The sequence below is a fragment of the Canis lupus genome, chromosome 27 (assembly GCF_011100685.1).
Source record: "Canis lupus familiaris isolate Mischka breed German Shepherd chromosome 27, alternate assembly UU_Cfam_GSD_1.0, whole genome shotgun sequence".
Lineage (NCBI taxonomy): Eukaryota > Metazoa > Chordata > Mammalia > Carnivora > Canidae > Canis > Canis lupus.
This window is the reverse complement of record NC_049248.1, coordinates 38,205,494-38,220,967: the sequence shown is the minus strand read 5'-3', so window position 1 is coordinate 38,220,967 and position 15,474 is coordinate 38,205,494. Positions and strand designations below refer to the sequence as shown.

The window sequence follows — 15,474 nt, the reverse complement described above, 5'->3', positions numbered from 1 at the left end:
GTCTGTTTTTCTATTATAGTATCTTAATCTGTTTTTGTATTCCAAGCCATTCTCAATACCCTGGCCAAAGTAGTAGTTCAGCAGCTTAAAGTAAACGAAAACAGAAATATAAATATTAAAGAGAGCAGCCACAGCAACATTGCTTTGAAAATTCTTTGGGATCATGGGATCCCTGGGTGGCGCAGCGGTTTGGTGCCTGCCTTTGGCCCAGGGCGCGATCCTGGAGACCCGGGATCGAATCCCACATCGGGCTCCCGGTGCATGGAGCCTGCTTCTCCCTCTGCCTGTGTCTCTGCGCCTCTCTCTCTCTCTGTGACTATCATAAATAAATAAAAATAAAAAATTTAAAAAAAAAAAAAAAAAAAAAAAGAAAATTCTTTGGGATCAGTGAAACAGTTTACAAATGATAAATTATCTGTTAAGGTACATATACTTGTTAACACTATTTTGTATGCCTGGATGACCTGTCAAGAAAATTGTTTCTTCAAATTATTGCTCTAATGGGGAATAAATATTAATAATGTAAAAATTTTGTAAGCTGTCTTGCACCTGAAAACCTTATCATGGAAGAGCCTTTAGATAGGACAGCTTTAATGCATTAAGGCTGTATTTCTTTAGGAATTGTGTATGTCCAGTTAACTTAGACATCAACATGAATAATATGAGGGAGATGCATGAAACGGAAATAGCTTTATTGTTTCAAAGCTGCTACAGAAGTAGATAAAATTAATAAAATTAAATGAAGGAGAAACAAATCTAGTCAAATTCTTAAGAGAAGTTTAAAATATATTTTAAATCAATATAGCCATCCCAACTTTCTTGGATTACTATTTGCATGGCATATCTTTTTCCAAACTTTCATTTTACCCTGTGTCTTTATATTTAAAGTGAGTTTCTTAAAAAGCAGAACCAGGGATCCCTGGGTGGCGCAGCGGTTTGTTGCCTGCCTTTGACCCAGGGCGCGATCCTGGAGACCCGGGATCGAATCCCACGTCGGGCTCCCAGTGCATGGAGCCTGCTTCTCCCTCTGCCTATGTCTCTGCCTCTCTCTCTCTCTCTCTCTCTCTCTCTCTCTCTCTGTGACTATCATAAATTAAAAAAAAAAAAAAAAAGGGCAGAACCAGACTTACAAATACAGAGAACAAACTGATGGTTGCTGGCAGAAAGGAGAGGGTGGGAGGCTGGGAAAAATGGGTAAAGGGGAGTGGGAGGTACAAGCTTCCAGTTATATAATGAATAAATCACAACAATAAAAGATACAGCATAGAGAATATTGTCTTAATATTGTAGTAGCATTGTGTGATGAGCATAGCATAACCTACAGAGAAATTGAATCACTGTGTTGTACACCTGAAACTAACATTGTCAATTATACTAAAATAAAATTAAAAAAAAAATTGAGTTTCAGGACACCTGGGTGGCTCAGTGGTTGAGCATCTACCTTTGGCTCAGGGCGTGATCCTGGGGTCCTGGGATCAAGTCCTGCATCGGGCCTCCCATAGGGAGCCTACTTCTGCCTATGTCTCTGCCTTTCTTTTCTGTGTCTCTCATGAAGAAATAAATAAAATCTTAAAAAAAAAAAAAGAAGTTGGGTTTCTTGTAGACATTATGTAATCCAGTGTTTTTGTAAAATCCAATCTGACGATCTCTCTGTTAATTAGTGTGTTTAGGTTGTTTATATGTAATTATTGATATGATACACTGTTTTGTTTCCCATTTCCTGCCCCCTTTTTTGATTATGGGAATATATTTAATATTCTCTAAATTCACCTATTGACCTTTTGACTATATCTCTTTGGATTATGTTTTAGTGGTTGCTTTAGGACTACTCTTGACAACTAGAAATGTGTCTAGTTTGATTTGAGATATGCTGTAAATGTAAAATATACACCAGATTTCAAAGACAATTGCCACACAAGAAAGAATATAAAAGTCACATTTAATAAGTTTTTTACTGGTTAATGTTGAAATGTTAATATTTGGACATATTGGGTTAATAAAATATACTAGATTGATTTTAGCTTTCATAGTATGGCTACCCAAAACTTAAAGTTATGTATGTGGCTCACATTATATTTCTGTTGGACAGTGCTGCTCTAGGAATGATAATATATACACTGAAACATTAACAATCTATTCAGAGTTAATATTTACCACTTGAAGTGATGGTAAAAGCCAAACAACTCTTCCAGTGACCTTTATGTTAAAGTCGTATATATTACATGCATATGGAATGAAAACCCCACCAGACAATAATACAATTTTTGCTTACAGCAATCATGTATTTTTTAGAGAACTTAATAGTCTCATGTCTATACATAGCTGTTGACTATCTTCTTTGTTAAAGAAATTTCGAGTTTCTCTCCTATCATTTCTCCTTAGCTGGTAGAACTTCCTTTAGCATATCTTTTAAGGTAGCCTTGCTGGTGATAAATTCTTTGTTTTTCTGAACTGAAAACGCTTCTTTCCACTTTAATTTCTGATAGGTTTCTTTACCAGATACAGAATTCTGGTTTAACAGTTCTTTAGTACTGAAGATGTCCTACCTTCTTGAATCCCATTGTTTCTGATAAGCTTGCAGTAATTTGAATCATTGATTTCATCTTTATGTTTCTCAGTCTATTTTAAAGATTTTTTTTTCCTTTTTTGTGCTTGATTATGATTTGTCTGGGCATGTTTATCTTTATTTTGAGTTAATCTTATTACGTATCTTCCGAAATTTGTGAATTTTTAAATTACGAAAGGTTTTGAAGATTATTTCTTCAATACTTTTTATAATGTACCAGTCTCTTTCTCTTGTTTTCCTGGAACCCAGATGGCATAAATAGAACTTTGGATGTTGTCCACAGGACCCAGAGACTTCATTTTCTTTCAGTGTTCCCCTTCTCTCTTCTTCAGATTAGATCATTTCTTTGATGTATCCTCACATTTTCTGAATCATTCTTTTGTATTTCCAGTCTGTTATTGAGATCTTATTTCAGATACTGTATTTTTCAGTTTTAAAATTTCCATTTGTTTCTCTATTTTTTATAGCCACTATTTCTCTCCTGAGAATCTGTGCCTTTCCATTAATTTCCTTTAACATCTAGTGACCCGGATTAATATTTGTTTTCTGTTTTTGTTTTTGTTTTCTGGCAAAGGGCTAGTGAGTTCCTATCCTGATACTTAAAACTGGCTTTGTGACCTTAGGCAAGTTACTTAATTTCATTGTATATAGAATGGAGATGTCTTCACAAAATATTGTAAAAGTTAAGTGAGATAACATAGGAAATGTCAGAAAGTAATATCTAGAGATAGTATGGAATGCATACTCAATAGTCCAGCTCTTGGGGCATTTGAAGCATTTATAATAAGATTACGTTTAGGAAAGAATCCCAGTATCTTCTTGATGTCAGTGTAGAAGAATGTTCTTTTTTATATTTTAAGTTAAGTTTTCATAGTAAGTGATAACATATTTCCAGATTAGTAATGTTTTACAGAAGTAGGACTGTGAAATGTCTCTTTAAATGTGAAATATTGGGATCCCTGGGTGGCGCAGCGGTTTGGCGCCTGCCTTTGGCCCAGGGCGCGATCCTGGAGACCCGGGATCGAATCCCACATCAGGCTCCCGGTGCATGGAGCCTGCTTCTCCCTCTGCCTGTGTCTCTGCCTCTCTCTCTCTCTCTGTGACTATCATAAATAAAAAAAAAATTTAAAAAAAATAAAATAAAATAAAATAAATGTGAAATATTCATTTGGGAATACATTGATCATATACATTGTAACATAAAATTATATTTATCTGTGATAACTACCTAGGTGAGTTTAAGAAATTCAGATAATAGAGCTGCAATAGAGCACTTTTCTTGCTCACTACACAAAACAATTGCTTTTTTCTTTTCAATACTAGTTTCACTATAGCAATTTGTACCAATTTACAAAGAATTAGAGAATGACATTTCTTGAGGAACCAAAGAGTGACCTTTAGCATACGTGTAAAAAAGAGTCTAATTTCTGGAGTTGAAACTATAATTAATGTTTTTAAAATCTTTTTTAAACACAACACAGCAATATTTCAGAAGCAGTGTTTTAAATGTTGTCCTTTTTCCCCCCTCTTATAGATGAACTCCATTTCCATTCTCCTGTACCAGGCATTTGTGTATGGTCATTTATTGTCATTGATTCTTCTTCAATTCTTAGGATTTATTTGCAAGTGTTCCTATGCTATGTATGTTTTTGGGAGGTGGCCAGACTGGGATTGCCAGTTCAGGTTGGGCGTCTTTCTAAGGTAGAACAAAGGTTACATTAAAGATATAATTGACAATTTTTCTGTTTTGGATTACAAAAAAAGATGAAGAGATACCGGTTCCTCTACTTCCCACACTTCCATCCAAGATCACTTTCTTTGGGCCTTTCTGCTTGCTACGTAAGAGGTTATGGTGCTCTTAATCTCAAGGGCTCCTGTAGCTAGTCCTGAGAAGTTTGGTTTAGTTAGAGGAGTCTCTACCACCTCACTGTTCTTTTGAGAGTTGGTTTTTTTTTTTTGTCTTTAATAAGCATAACAATCTTCTGAATGTAAATTCTGCTTTTCCACACTTACAGCTCTTCTGTTCAAGGGACCTGTAACAGACATAGAGGAATTGCTGATGGAAAGAAACCCAAAAAGGAAGAGCTTTAGGTTTGCCTTTACCATTTGAATTAATTGTCATCTTGTTTTAGTAAATAGGGATGAGAAAATGGAGTTAAGAATCTTGAAGACAAGTGAAGATTGCACAATCAGCTCCTCCTTTCTGTTCCCTCCACCATACCTTAGGGTGGGGTTATTAGAGAAGAATTGCATAAAATATATATTGAAATTATTGAAGGACATATAACATGATACTGCTTTTTTATATTATTTCTCATTTGGAGAAATAGTGGAAGCCTTTCATATGATTTTCTTTCCTTATCAAACTCTTCATGAAAGTAGACAGGCACATAGAAGGCTCTCACCTTTTTATTTATTTTTTTTAAAAAGATTTTATTTATTCATGAGAGACACAAAGAAAAAGGCAGAGACATAGCTAGAGGGAGAAGCAGGCTCCCTGTGGGGAGCCAGATGCAGGACTCGATCCCAGGACCCCAGAATCATGAGCCAAAGGTAGACAGATGTGCAACTGCTGAGCCACCCAGATATCCCTCGTTCTGTGAATTTTAATACACGTGTGGATTTGTATTATCACCACCAGAGTCAGGATTCAGAATGGTTCTATGTATGACCTCTAAAAAGCTCCCTGATGGTATCTTTGTAGGTAAACCTTACCCAAACCCAAGTGACAACTGATGAGAATTCTTTGTTATTACAGTTTTAGCCTTTGAGAATGTCATTATATTCATTTGTGTAGGATGTAACCTTTTGATGTTGGCTTGAGTATATTGCCTTTAAGATTCATTCAGGTTGTTGAGTAAAGTGCTTTTTCTTTCTTTCTTTCTTTTTTTTTTTTGGCTGAGTAATATTCCATTATATGGCTGAATATACTGTAGTTTATTTTGATTAAATCTAATATTTTAATTTCTCGTACTGTCTTTGGCTTTTCTATCAAAATAAATCTAGGCTCAAAATGGATTAGGAAAGTATCTTCCATTTTTCTGGAGGAGATTGTGTTGAACTGGTGTTATTTCTTTAAATGTTTAGTAAAATTCACCAGGGAAATTATCTAGGCCTGGAGATTTCTTTTTTGGAAGACTACAGATTTAATTTCTTTATAAATAGTACTCATGCTATTCAGTGTTGTTTGCTAGAGGTTTAAATTTTACTGATTTGTCAAAGAACAGGCTTCTGGTTTCATTGATTTTTCTGTTTTTCTGCTTTCGATTTCATTGATTTCTGCTCTCTTTATTTCCTTCCTTCTGTCTGCTTTGTAGATCTTTTTCTTTTTTTTAGTGTAGGTTTTTTTTTTTTTTTTTTTAAGGATTTTATTTTTTCATGAGAGACACCGAGAAAGGCAGATTCATAGGCAGAGGGAGAAGCAGGCTTCCCACAGGGAGCCCAGTGCGGGACTCGATTCCAGGACTCTGGGATCACAACCTGAGCCAAAGGCAGACTCTCAACCACTGAGCTACCCAGGTGCCCCTGTTTTTTAGTTTTATAATGTAAAAGTTAGATCATTGAGATCTTTTCTAATGTAAATACTTTGATGTAGTCATGCTTTTGCTGCATCTTACATATTCTAACTGTTGACATGTTTGGATTTAGTTTTACTATTTTTTTTTTTTAAGATTTTATTTATTCATGACACACATACACACACACACAGAGGCGGAGATGCAGGGAGCCTGACATGGGACTCGATCCCGGGTCTCCAGGATCAGGCCCTGGACTGAAGGTGGCGCTAAACCACTGAGCCACCCAGGCTGCCCTACTATTTTATTTTTTAGAGAGAGAGAGAGAGAGAGAGAGCATACATGGGAGCAGGGGTGGGGGCAGAGGGAGAGAATCTTAAGCAGGTTCCATGCCCTTGACCAGGGCTTGATCTCACCACCCTGGGATCACCACCTGAGCTGAAATCAAGAGTCAGATGCCCAGCTGACTGAGCCACCCAGGTGTTCCCATTTTATTTTTGTGATTCTCTCTTTGTTCTTATGTAACCTGTTTCTTTGGGTTATTTGAACAGTTTTTAGTAGTCCAGTTTATTCTCTTTTTGCCTAGATATCATTCTTTTTTTAGTGATTGCTCTAAGGATTATAATACATTTTTATTTTCACAGTTTCCTTAGAATCAATATTTTATTACTTCAAGTGAAATATAGAATTCTTATTACCATTTGGGGTCCCTTTACCCTTTATGTTGTAATTGTCTTCTGTTACATCTACATGTATTGGAAATCTTATTAGAAAGTTTTGTAATATTTCCTTTTAATTGCCAAACATATTTTAAAGAATTCAAGAGGAAGGTAGTTCATTATATTTATCCAGATATTTATCACTTGTGTTGCTCTTCCATCATTTCTTGTGTTCTTTTTAAGGATAATTTTACTAGATTGAGGATTCTAGGCTTACAGTTCTTTTCTATCTTAGCACTTCTTTAAGTGTGCTTTAAGTGTGAATAACTAATAATTTAGTTATTCAAGTCATTAGCCCACCTTCTCCTCGTAAGTAATGCACTGTTTCTTTCAGTCTGCTTGCAAGATTTTTTACTTTGTAATTTTCGGTAGGCATGGATTTCATTATCCTATTTGGGGTTTGTGAGCCTTTTGAATTTAGAGGTTGATATCTTCTACTAAATTTGGGAGTTTCTAGAACTCATTTTCTTCTCTTTGGGCACTTGACATGAATGTTAGGGTTTTAGTGTTGTTCCACAGGTCTCTGAGGCACTATTTTTGTTTTCAATATTTTTTTCCCAATATTTTTTCTATTTTTCAGATTGGGTAATTTCTGTTGATGTGAGTTTCCATTCTGCTATTGAGTCCAGTGTATTTTCTCTTTCAGGTATTGCATTTTTTAGTTCCGAAATTTCTATTTGATGATTCTTTATATCTTGTGTGTTTTGTGGGTGGTTTTTTTTTTTTTTTCCTGTGACTTTCTGGTTTTCCATTTGTTTCAAGAGTATTTGCTCTTATTTGTGGAACATTTTTATACCTGCTTTAAAGTCTTGTCAGGTAATTCACCCAGTGTTCTAATATCTGTGTTGTCTTGGTGTTGTTTTCTGTTGATTCTCTTTTCCCACAGGAGTTTGAGGGTTTTTTGTTCTCCCTGCCAAGTAATTTTGAGTTGTGTTTTGGAGATTTTAAACATATGAATTTTACTGTCTTGTTTAAATGCTATGGAGAATGTCGATATTTTTGTTTGGACACGTAGTTGATTCAGTTGGGTTTTAGACCACAAGTTCTAGCCACTTTTCTTTAGGTTCTAGTTTTAATCTCAGTTCTATTTTCAAAACCATTGTACTACATTTGGATTTTTCTCTTATTGTGTATTATCCAGTAGCCAATCTATGACCTGTATACGGAGGTTTAGTATTAAGTCTATGGTATGCTGCTTAAGGTTAAACCTATAAATGTACAGTTCAGGGGTGAGCTGGGAGTTCATAACTAACTTACAAGTTACTTAAATTTTCCCCTGTTATGCTCATGGTATTTTCTAGATCCCTGGGACACCCTCCTTGCTTTCTTCCCCTGGCTAGAAACCCCAGTCTTCATTTCATTTATTTCACTCTGGTGCATATTTTCTACAGTTGCATCTGGAAGCAAGTGACAGGAAGACAGGAGAAAAACGGAGATTAGTCCAGTTTCTTTACTCAGTGAGGATGGTACCTTTCCCTCAGAGTTTTAAGCTCCTGCTGACTATGCTGCTGCCACAGTTGCAACTCTCACCACAGGATTGCTTGGAAATTGGGTCATGGGGAATGAAAAACGGAAAAAGAAGAGATTCCCCTTACTCTTTCTGAGCAATTAGGAGACCCCCCTTTCCACTCTTTGGACAGAGATAGAGGGCTTTTCCTAGAGCTAGCTTTCTCCCTCTCTCTCTCTCTCTCTCTCTCTCTCTCTCTTTTACCAATAGCCACTTTTGGGTTTAGGTTCCAATTAAGCCCAGGGTGGGGGCAAAATAGGATGGAAAAATTATAAGTTCACCACCAACCTGATAATATATCAGATTCTGGGCTCTTCCCCAATTCACCTGTTGTTACTTACTTTCAAAATTTCAGTTAGCTGCTGCTTTTATTCTGTCTGGGTTTTATAGTTTCAGTCAATGAGATAAACAAGGTGGAATGTGCTTACTCCATTTTACCCAGAACCAGAACTCCCCAGATTACTTATTACCAGTTTTAGAATGTAATGATAATCTCCTTATTTAGATTTAGGATCTCCTTATTTCAGTTAAATATGGTCTCTCAGTTACATTTCTTTAAACATATGTGTGATCCTCTGTGTAACAGTGCAAGCCCTATTGCGGAGATGCTACATGTAATGTAAAACAGGAAAATTAATGTCTCTTTTAGAGCATAGTCTTGATGAACTCTCATTTTCTGTAATTATATTACATTTGAAAACCTGTTTTCCTATTTTCAATCTGTTTTCTCTCTAAGGATTTCCAGTTTCCCTTCACTTTGGAAATATTTTATTCTTTATGCATTCTAACCTTTTACAGTGATTTACTTCAGGGGCATCTGGTGGCTCACTCAGTTAAGTGTCTGCCTTTGGCTCAGATTATGATCTCAGGGTCCTGGGATTGAGCCTCACATTGGGCTCTCTGCTCAACTGAGAGTTTGCGTCCCTCCCCGCAGCTTGTACTCACATGCATGTATGCGTGCACATGCGCACTCTCCCTCCCTCTCTCAAAATGATTTGAGGGGCACCGGGGTGACTCAGTCAGTTGAGTGTCTACCTTTGACTTGGGTCATGATCCTGGGATTGAGCCCCGCATCAGGCTCCCCACTCACTGGGGAGTCTGCTTCTCCCTCTCCCTCTGCCCTTCCCTCCCCACTTGTGGTGTCCCTTTCTCAAGTAAAATCTTTTTAAAAAATGATTTTCTTTAAAAATTAGGCTATTGGTTATTGTAGAGTTAAGTATGAGGTGGTATGCTTCATATTAGTGGACTCTTGGCTCTCACGTGTTGTTGCAGACACTGCACAAAAATTATAGAGACGTTCTGAAGCATATCTTCACTTCTTTAATTGATATGGGAAGCTGATTTTATTATAAGACTGATAAGTCTGGATGACTTCACCTTTTTTATTTTCAGTTTGTTTGAAACAACAAGATATAAGATTATTTTGTTCATTGATGAATGGTGCTTGGAAAACAAGCTTTTTTTGGATATAGGTCCAGAGTGAAGGAATTGAATATGAAAGATTCTCAGAAATTCCTGTGGTTGATCAGTTGCTGATAAGCAACCACATCACTGAAAATCTTAGCCAACATTAAATATAGGAAGTATTTCCAGGGCCTGATGTGGAATAGTAACTGAAAGAAGAATATGTGTCTTATATGTTCAGGTTGCTATAACAGAAGTCACAAACCAAATGGCTTATAAGCAATAGAAGTGTATTTCTCACAGTTCTGGTGGCAGGATGGTTGAGTGAGGGCCCTCTTCCGGGTCACAGACTATCTTTTGCGTCCTCATGTGGTCGAAGAAGGGGCTTGGGATCTCTCTGGAGCTTCTTTTTATAAGGCACTAATCCCATTCTTGAGGGTTCTACTTATATGATTTAAGCACTTCCCAAAGGCCCCACTTACTAATAACATCATCACATACTCAGCATTTTAACATGTAAATTTTGGGAGATAAAAACATTCAGACCATTGCAACATATAAATGAGTCCGCAAAAACTAAAACTGATTGAAAGTCTTAAGTTTCATATCCATTTCAGTAGTTATAAAGTTGGGGTGAAATTGAAACTATTGGTAGAAATGAAAATTTTGTTGCTGTTTTTGTTACTACATATAATTTACTGGTTCTTCATTCTGAGTAAGAATTTTATATTTAGGGTTGCTGGGGGCTTAGTGGTTGAGTGTCTGCCTTGGCTTGCATTGTGATCCCGGGGTCCTGGGATCGAGTCCTGCATCAGGCTCCCCATGGGGGAGCCTGCTTCTTCCTCTGCCTGTCTCTGCCTCTCTCTGTCTCTCATGAATAAATAAAATCTTAAAAAATTTTTTTATTTTTTAAAAAAAAATGTGATGTTGAAAAAACATTGTGTTAAAGGGACATTTATTAAAGACCTATTAGTGTTTTTATATATTTTTTTAAAGATTTTATTTATTCATGAGAGACACACAGAGGCAGAGACATTGGCAGAGGGAGATGCAAGTTCCCTTCAAGGAGTCTGATGTGGGACTTGATTCCAGGACTCCAGGACCATGCCCTGAGCTGAAGGCAGTCGCTCAACCACTGAGCCACCCAAGCGTCGTCCCCTATTAGTTATTTTTAAAAAAAAATTATAAAGTAGGCTTCATCCAATGTGTGGCGCTTGAACTCATGACCTGAGATTAAGGTCTGAGGTGAAAAAGAAAGATCTGAGTTGAGATCAAGAGTTGGACAATTGACCAACTGAGTCACCCAGGCCCTCGGATTATTTTTTTTAATTGTGTGGCAGATAATTGTGTGAAATACACTATTTTATAAAATTTGTAGAAAGAGAAAAGATACTTCTATTTCTACAAAGTAGAATGTCCACAGGCAGTGTGAATGTCCATCCATTATCTGAAAACCTTTTTTGGAAGATAAACCTTCATGGTGTGGGGTCTGGCACAGTGTTATCTTTTATGTTTGCCTAATGGTCATTTCCATATAGGAAGTTGAACATAGAACATCAGTTTACCTGTGCTCTGATTTACATGTATCCTTCCTTTGTTTTGAAAATTAAAATTCTCACTGTCACGTTAAAATTGATAGTTCCAGCTCTGAGTCCTTTAAAGATGGAAATGTCACAGTGGTACAGAATGGTCAGGGAGTTAGAAAAATGCGTTTTTAATCTGTTTGGTCTCAGTTGGAAAGCCTTTTTTACAAATGCATATATGTTGCAAGGATTTTGTGCTCATTATGTGCTCCTGTTACATTTTGTGCTTAACCCCATTACAGCACCTGCTGTACTGTATTGTAATTTTTGATTTTTTTTTGTTTTTGTTATTGTCAGGTGTGTCAGTGTGTAAGGCCTAATGGCACCTAGGAAATAGGGGCACTGACTAAATATTGAGTGAATAAATAAAGATAGGCTGTAGCAAGGTAGAGAGTCTGGTATGGGTCCTATCTGAACAAAGAGGAAAAAAAAAGAAGTGACTGCTGGTTAAGCATATTTCAGGTCTGGAGTTCAGCAAGTAATTTAAATTCTAGTAGTTGTTGAATTTTCTGTATCTTTTTCAAAATTGTCTTCTTAGGTGATGAGACCAGTCTATTTGTTGAGGTAGATCTTTTTCTAATTCTCCATTACTTTGTTTTCAGTTGGTTTTTTCCTGTACGCTAAAATGTGACTTCTTGTGCTTTTTTTTTTTTTACTAAACAGAATGTTTTCATTGTTGTTTGCTTCCATTACCTGTGTGCATCTTCATATATGAAGGCATATAGTTACTCTGTCAAAAATGTCCTATATTGTAAATAAATTGTATTCACTATTCAGAGGCCTCTGCAATAAATCATCTTTTATGTTTTCCTGTTTTCTTTTTTTCTGAACCCAAGATAAATAGGGGAGTAGCTAGGTGAAAGTAAAGTAAAATAGGACTAATTTTCATAATTCCCTCCCCAGAATAGTTTGCTGGAAAACTGATTACGTGACCCCTTGTCTTCAAGAATCTTAAAGGTAAGAGGGCTTGTGAATATTTGTATACTTATGAAAAAATTAAAATGACACTTTTAGGTACTACCCTGGAAATTCTGGTTATAGCTTTACTTACATATAACCTCTTCTTTTTTTCTGAAGTTGCCGTGTTAAAACCATTTAGTGTTTTATTTCCTATACCTATATAAAGTAGGATAGGATGCAAAAATCCTAGGATTGTTTTCTTTTTGATTCCTAGATTTTTTTTCTTGCTTCAACATTTTTATCTCCAGATAAATAGGAATCTTGATAAGTACTATCAGTGTAGAATAGAGAGCATGTTTATTTTTGTATTATCTATTTGAAAAGCTATTTGACAGATTTAAATTTTGTGAATTCTTTACTCACATTCTTTATGTAGATATTCTTTGAAATACAGTAGTTTTTAAAATAATGGAAATCTCTTCTTAGTGAGAGTCCTAAAGATTTATCAATCTTCCATCCTGTGATATACTTAAGATCCTCTTAGGGTGGGATGGTGTTCATGTGTTTGTGCCTGTGCGTTAGTTGTTATTTCTTTTGTGCTAGTTTTGGTGCTAAGCACTTTAAAAGGATTATGTGATTATATAATTTAGTCTTCATAATGACCAAAGTGGTTATTAGTATTATCTCCATTAGCTAGGTGAGGAAACAAGCTTAAAGAGGTTAAGGTCACACAGCTAGTAAGTGGCAGACTAATTGCAGTTTGAACTTAGTTTTTTTTTCTAAAACCTGTGCTTAAAGGGACATTCTGTCTATATACTGAAGAGTACTAATATTAAAGCTTCAGCAACAAACATGCAGGTGAGGGATATTGTAAACAAAAACATGTCAGAACAGGCCATGTGAAGCAAAGAAATCTACTTACAAACTCCAATAAAACTGTTATACAGGTAGAAAAAACAAAAAACTTTGAGAGCCTTTTGTAAGGGTTTTACAGATCAACAGTTACAGAGCAGGACTGAGTTGATTATGTAGCAGAGACTTGGAAAGGAAATATTTATTAAACTGAAGGAGTTAATTGCCTTAACCTTACTCTGAAGTGAATTAGCTGAGGGCACTAGAGCAAATATCTGTGATAGTTTAAGCCAGATTGGTAAAATAAATGTAGATATAAATCAACAAAATCACATAGCCTTCAGGGGTGTTTTAAAAGGAACCCAAGGACAGGGTTGTAGAACCATGGACTTAAGATGTGTAGTAACTGTCATGCCAGAGTACAGGTTGAATATAGATGTAGGTAGATGCCTATACTTTAGAAAACTTGAAGAGCCTTCTGCTGTGAGAGACTGAAACACATCTGTAAACTTTTTCTGGAAAGGGCCAGGTCATAGGTATTTTTATTTAGGCTTTGCAGTGTATATGGTTTCTTTCAGCTACTCATCTTTGCCACTGTACTGTGAAAGAAGCCATAGGCAATATGTAAATGAATGAGCGTGGCTGTGTTCAACAAAATTTTATTTACAGAAAACCTTGGCCATTTTTTTGACCACTGGCTTATGATAATGCACACTATCCCTCCCGAGATATTAGTAAAAAATAGCTTTGCTATGGTTTCTCCCAATGAAAATAACATTCTTAAAGGGAGGATCAAATTTCTGAATAGGTAATTGGGAGGCAGTTAATGGCTTTATATAAGACTGGGATTGAGATGAAAAATTGTGCATTTAATTGTAATGGTTATTAACATTTGAGTGTTTATTACTGCTAGATAATATCATAAACACAGGTTTGCCTGACTGACACCAGTGCCCAAGTCATTAATCACTGAAATATACCACTCAGAGTACCTTACTGAGTGCCCCTTCTTTTTAAATTGAATTTTTTTGGACAGGGGATTGAATTTGGGAACAGTGTATCTTGGATAGAGGATTGGAAATGAAGGAGAAAGAATAGATTATCTGAGAGTGGTTCTGGGAGTCACTGGATACTCTGAAGACTTTAGCCATGTGAATCAGTATAGTATTTAGCATCTTCATGAAATATGCTTTGTCCTTGGCATAAGTATGTCCAACACAGGGATAGCTCTTAACTTTTTCCCAGTATCCCTTTCATTCAGCCTTGGCTCTCATTTATCCTATCTGTTCTCTTCTATGGTAGAATCTGTAATGGCAGGATTGGGTTTGGGAGTGGGGTGGGAAATAGAGTTAAACTTCCTCATGGCCTTTTATATGTCTTTGTGTGCACAAAAGATCTGAGGTACTCTTCTGACAGAATATTAGTGGACTTGATCAATTTAGTTGTTACTCAGAAATGTTGATTTGTATTTTTTCAGTTCGGTGTTTGTCTTTGTCTTTCCCTCGTGTCTAGGGAAAATAAAAAAAAAATGGGCAGTTAACACTTTTATTACCCTTCCCTATTTTTATATTCTTACTAGCACTAATAATAACAATAGGGGCACCTGGATGGTTCAGTTGCTTGAGCATGGGCTCTTGATTTCTGCTCAGGTAATGATCTCAGGGTCCTGGGACCAAGTCCCACATCAGGCTCCGTGCTCAGCAGGGAGTCAGGTTGAGGATTCTTTCTCCCTGCCCCTCTTCATGCATGGGTGTGCATGCTCTCTACAAATAAATCTTTTTTAAAAAGTAATGATAATAATAACAGCTATTTAATGCATGGCAGTGGAGCTGGGATTTGAAGTTAGGTCTGAGTCTTAACTAGGATGTTCATATCTTTAGATACAATGGACTTGGCCGGAAGGACAGTAGGAGGGAACAAGGAGAGCAAAGTTGAAAGTGTGAACTGGATGTCGATGGAAAGACTTTGGAAGAGAAAAGGAGAAAAGAAAAGGAGAAAAGAAAAAGAGAAAGGCTTTGGAAGGCTTTGGAAGAGAAAAGGATGGGGGGAAGGGAAGGATAGGAATTTTAAGTAGAGCCAGTCAAGGCTAAAATGTTTAATTTCTGTTACCAGGAACCTCTGTTCCCTTCTCTGATTCCTTGAAGCTTGAGGTGCTTCAGCAACCACTACAAGAGAAAATACATTATTAGCATCTTAGGTGTAACTTGAAACAGTTTTCTTTTATAGAGGATGGTAGTTATATCCTAGAATTTTGCTGTGACTGGAGCCAGTAACCACACTGAATTACTTAAATTTAATTAAAAACCTAAAGAAAATGAAAAACTTAGTTCCTCAGTTGTACTAGCTGCATTTCAAGTACTTGATAGAACAATTCCCTGTTGGACAGTCCTGTTCTAGAAAATTGAACTGTCTTCTACACTACTGTTAG

General features: G+C 36.4%; 1 protein-coding gene across 4 annotated transcripts in view; it reads left to right on the top strand.

Moving 5' to 3' along the window:
- SCAF11 (SR-related CTD associated factor 11) overlaps positions 1-15,474 on the top strand; it is a 73,929-nt gene that overhangs the window by 7,470 nt on the left and 50,985 nt on the right. For 2 of the 4 annotated variants that reach the window (XM_038577424.1, XM_038577419.1), the window contains exon 2: positions 12,198-12,251. The exons of 1 other annotated variant lie outside the window; for it this stretch is intronic. The gene's annotated coding sequence lies outside the window, so the exon portion shown is untranslated. Of the gene's footprint in view, positions 1-4,639; positions 4,658-12,197; positions 12,252-15,474 lie in introns of those variants that run through there. One more of the 4 variants, XM_038577420.1, reaches the window with a different exon arrangement.